The sequence below is a fragment of the Pituophis catenifer genome, unplaced genomic scaffold (genome assembly GCF_029215685.1).
Source record: "Pituophis catenifer annectens isolate HBS135680 unplaced genomic scaffold, rPitCat1.0.hap2 SCAF_3, whole genome shotgun sequence".
Classification (NCBI taxonomy): Eukaryota; Metazoa; Chordata; class Lepidosauria; order Squamata; family Colubridae; genus Pituophis; species Pituophis catenifer.
The window spans coordinates 74,590,453-74,596,136 of NW_027256883.1; positions in this window are offsets into that span (position 1 = coordinate 74,590,453).

Here is a 5,684-nt window from a genome sequence, read left to right on the forward strand (position 1 = left end):
GCTCTTGGATGGGGTGGAAGTGAGGATTCTGCATTATGATTGCTCATAAGTAAGTAAGAACCAGTAAAAGAGGAATGGAAAATCCCTATCTGTATATCAGTGTTTTTCAATCTTGGCAAGTTTAAGATGGACGGACTTCATGCTGCCTTGGGAATTCTGGGAATTGAAGTCCATGCACCTTAAAGTTGCCCAAGTTGAGAAGCATGGGTCTACATAGACCTTAGGATTTTCCATTCCTGTTTTATTTAGAGTTTGGTGCAATTAAATAAATCAGTTGTGGTTTTGTTAACAAATAGTGATTAAAGTGATATGAACCATTACTGGACTTTTTGTGAGAAACTGAAATTAAAAGTTGATCTGGGTTTTGATGATTAGATATGGGATTATGGAAATAATGTAGACAAATGTTAATCTTAGATATGATATATTTGATATATCGTTTACTCATACCAGTATGAAAGTTGGAAGTCATTCTTTTTTGGTTTTCCTTCTTTTCCTCTTTCTTACACTTTCACTCTTATTCTTTCCTGAGCCTTTTCTTTTTCCAAATCTGTTTTTAATTTGTTTATACCTTAGCTTTCTATTTTTTTGATGTATGAAGGATCAAAGGCTCAACCATTATAATTCTACATTCCTTATTTACAGAAATCATATCAAAGTTTAGAATGAACTCCACTGGGAGCCATCTCATATTAGGCAGGCTATGAGTCCCTCTAACCAAAAGTGTTTATCAATAGAAGAGAATATCTGTAGCTTAGGGTTGACAACTGGCCTTTGCTTTTCCTTGAAGTTGTTTCACTTCGTATCCAAGAAGCTTATGTACTCTTTTCCAAGGATGTTAAGCGAATTGCTGCAGTTAAGTGAATTATGTGATTGTTAATAGAAACAGCACATAGACTTACAGAATATACCGCTTCATACACTCTCCAAGTTTACAAAGCCAACAAATTCTCCTCATCATGGGTCAAGGCTGTCGAGTCCAACCTTGCCAAGTCAGGCTTCTCCCCAGCTTCAATACTCAAGGTGGACTATGACTTAGCAAGACAAACCTTCTGACAAAGGGTGGAGGACATCGAGAAGCAGGCGGACTTAGGGAAAGCTCTGCTGTTTCTGGCTCCAGATGCCATTAGATGTGTTGTTGCTCCTGCCAGCTATCTTAATCAGTTGGAGTCAGCAAACCACTGGAAAGCATTTTTGCTCACACAGTGTCCTGCACTTCCATTGGCCGTCCTGTATGGCAAGTATAAGAGGATACCATTAACAGAAAGACTCTGTTCCTGTGGCTCAGGAGAGGTGGAGATTGTGGGTCACATGATCCTTAGATGTTCCTTTTATACAGAGATTAGGAAAAAACATATTCTGCCAATAACTGCTAGGTATCCTGGCTGTTCCAAGACTACCTATCTTCAGTGGCTGCTTAAGGATGAACAGTCCATAAGTACAGTGCAGGTGGCCAGATTCTGCGCAGCAGCACTGGGGTTTCGTTGCAAACACGTGTCTTCTCCACCATAGTTATGTTATATAACAAATGTGGCAAATCCTTTGTACTGCTTAGTCTTTTCCCTTTTAGCATTGAACCTACAACGGGCCACAAAGTTTATGGATTGTGATTGTAATTGTAGTATATTTAGACCCTGTATAATTGACAGACTGGGTTTTATTATAGATTTTAGTTGTCATTTTATTATTTTATCCTAGAATTTTTAATTGTATATTTACTGAGCGTTTTTATTTCTTCTGGTCTCTGGTCTAAGACTGTAATAAATTGATTGAAAATGTAACCAGCAAAAGTGATAATCCATTTCTCACAGTGCTAATACTGTACAATGTCTCATTACTTTTACATTACTGGTTCTTCTACTACATTTTATTCTGTTAACTGGATGCATAGTGCTTATTTGTTGCCCTTTGGCTGTATTTTATTTATTTTATTTTGAATTTGTATACCGCCCTTCTCCCTGAGGACTCAGGGCGGTGAACAGCCAAGTAAAAACATCAAGTACAAATATTAAAATACAGTTAAAATATACATATATAAATTTGGCCCCATTAATTAAAAACAATAAACAAAACACTTAAAAACACTTAAAAAATTAGGCCAGCCCGGCTTGCTGAAAAAGGAAGGTTTTAAGGGCACGGCGGAAGGCACCGAAGTCTTGGATTCTCCTTATCTCTGGAGGCAATTGATTCCAGAGGGTAGGTGCCCCCACAGAGAAGGCCCTCCCCCTGGGGGTCACCAGCCTGCACTGTTTGGCTGATGGCACCCCGAGGAGGCCCTCTCTGTGGGAGCGCACGGGTCGATGGGAGATTGTCGGTGGCAGCAGGCGGTCTCGGTGGCAGCAGGCGGTCTCGAAGATATTACAGTATTACAGAATTCATTCATTCACGATTTCTAATAGGGTTTTTTATAAGTTTGTGCACTTAGAAGATTTGATAGATGGATCAGTGGGATATGCCATGCTGTGATGGAGAGAGAGGGGAGGCAACACTCAGCAGCCTTTTTATTTACCTTGCCATATTCAATATCAAAATAATGAATTTAATTTAATGGACATTTGGCTCAAATGGATATTCATTCCATGCTGTTAATCCAATAAATAATTTTTTATTCTACAGGTCATCATTGACATTCAATTGATCACTTAACGAAGTTACAAGTGTCCTCTCCAGAGGTTACTTATGATGTGGTTTCAGAGTTAAGCTACCCAGGCACAGATCTTGTTGTTATACGATTTATTTTGGGCACATGGCAACTGACTCACTTTTATAACAAATGGTGCTATGACCACAATTTTTTTGCCAGTTTCCAGCTTTCACTTCCAGTTTCCTGAAAAAAATGCCCATTGGGGATTTCTTTAACAACCCTAAGTTCACTTAAAGACCATCATTATAACTATCATATCACTAAATCTGGTCACATGATATCGCGATTTATGCCCGCAAAAGGTAAGACTGTAATTATCGGCTCGATTACAGTCAAGGGTTACCTGAAATACAATTTGGGCGTAACTGATGAATGTCAGTGATATGCAACTGAATAATATAAACCAGTGGTCCCCACCTTTTGACTACATGGATTGGCGGCAGTGAGGGAGTGGAAGGGTTTGTGCACTCAATCTAATCCCGTGCATATGCAAATGAAGCTTTGCATGCTCATCTGATGCTTGCGTGGCCCAGTTCCCAACAGACCATGGACTGATACTAGGCCATGGACCAGGGGTTGGGGACCTGTGATATAAAGAGTCTTATCACCATACCAACTGTTAAATAAATTTGAAAGCAACATAATTAAATGCTCTTTTATTTCAATTTTGATTACATGAAAGACTGCAGCAAAATAAGAATTATATAAGGTAAATATAATTTGTAAATATTTGAGTTACATAGAATCAAATTGCTTGATTAAATGATGATCACAAAAATAAATATGTTGCTCATTCTAGCACTGTTGTACACTTGCTATTATAAGCCAAGCAGAGGCAAGTACAGCTAGCCATGATGTCACTCAAATGAAAAAAACATGATGTCACAATGGAAGCTGAGCTGACTGTACTTGTATCATCATATGGAAATGTACACTGGGCAAATACATAGTTACCTCTGTGTTGCAATACCTTGCTTCATGCTTAGCAACTATTTCCCCACAACCGACATTCCTATAAACAAAGCAATTTTGCAGGATTTATCTACCAGTCAGAAGAGTCTAGGACTTTTCAGCTCGAACTCTTAGTGCTGCCTGTTTCTCCACCAGGGTTTCGCTTCCGCATTATTACACCTCGGCACTTTGGGCCACGGTCCCTCCATCCCAGTCCCTTTGCCGCGGCCCATTCTTCGCAGTACAGTTCGCTTTGGGCTTTTGGGTGCAGAGGACAGTTCAAAGCCAGCCAATCAGTGCAGGGGCTCAGGGGCTTTGGAAGTAAAGCAGGGGCTGCAGTTCAGAGGGAGGCTCTGTCAGTTTTCCTTCTCCTGGTTTCTGAAGACCCAACTGTCCCAAGAGCCCTGCTCTCTTCTAACCCCCATCCCCACCTCTTTGTTCCCTCTCTGCTTCTCCCAGGTTTCTGGGAGTGAAGTACCTGGTATTTGTCAAATCATATGTCTCACCATTGATCAGAGCCTCCCCCTTCTACCTAAGAACGTATCTCAGCTTTGATCTGTTCCCGTCACACCAGAGGGCCAAATGGCCAAAGGAAAGAGATTAGACTGATAAGGCTAATGAGGAGTATTCTATCCTTTTTGCAGGAATATACAAATCTAATTAGGAAGCCAGGATGTTATTTTCTCACTGTATAAAAAGGAGTTACACCTTCTCTGAAGTGTAGCCTCCGTTTAAATTTCTTGTTTGGCATTTATGAGCTTAAACATATTATTATTGGACCTTACAGATGGAAATGAAGAGGAGTGAGGAGCAACATTAATTCCAATCGCTTATCCTTTTCTCTTTCTCTACTCACATTCCTTTCAAGCTGCCCATTGAATTCCAGGGAAAGACCGTCTACCCTGACCTGGGGCTCTAGCCCTCCCAGGGATGTTTGGGGAAAAGAATGTCCCTCTTTCTTTCTTTCTTTCTTTCTTTCTTTCTTTCTTTCTTTCTTTCTTTCTTTCTTTCTTTCTTTCTTTCTTTCTCTCCCCCCCTGCTCTTTTCTTCCTGTTCAGTGTCATGGAGGCAGGATCGGGTGTAGGGGAGTTTCCACCCCTACCCTTCCTTCTCCTAGCAAGCGTCTGAGGCTGTTTAGCCTTGTCCTAGCAAACTCCTTCCCTTTTCTGGGAATTTTCTTCTCTGATAGAGGTACCAAAATAACCCAGATGATATAAGGTCTCCTGCTAGAGCAGGGGGTTGGACTAGAAGACCTCCAGGGTCCCTTCCAGCCTGAATCTATGTCTAGTTATAATAACGTCTGGGAACCCCACCTGATGGATCCCTCGCTCTCTACTGCCCCCTCCCCTTCTCTTTTGTGGCTGGATCCCTCGCCCTCTACAGACCTCCTTCCCCCACCCCACCCTGCTGCTCTCGGCAGCCTCGGGAGGCTCTGAACTGACAGGCGAGCAGCTCTTGGCCGGGATGAGGGGCAGAACCCCAAACGCTACTAATGAAATACCTTTGCCATCTCCCAGCCCCATCTTACACAGACAGAAGCCCTGGGAACCTCTACAGCCCCCTCCCCCCATCTTTTGTGGCTGGATCCCTCCCCCACGCTGATCTCGGCTACCGTGGGAGGCTCCGAACTGACAGAGCATCCCTCTGAACTTCAGACCCCGCTCTACTCCCAAAGCCCCCAAGCCCCTGCACCAATTAGCTGGCTTCGAACTGTCCTCTGCGCCCAAAAGCCCAACATGAACTGTACTGCGACGAATGGGCCACGGCGAAGGGACTGGGATGGAGGGGCTGTGGCTAAAAGTGCTGAAGCATAATAACACAGAGGCGAAACCTGAGCCAAAAAGTCTGCGGTCCGCAGTCAGAACACTTGTACTAAAACCTAAAAACTTATTTTCTTGAATTTATTAAAAATGATTCTATCCTGGAAAGAAAGAATTAAAATTCAGTATTATGGAGTTTTACAAAGGAACTATCTCTACCCTAATTACAGAGAAGATCATTAAGTGTGGTAGTGACCACATGGTTTAAGCAAATCTGATGAGGAATTAAGGGTCAGAGCCATTGTACCAACATATGATGGATGCACCCA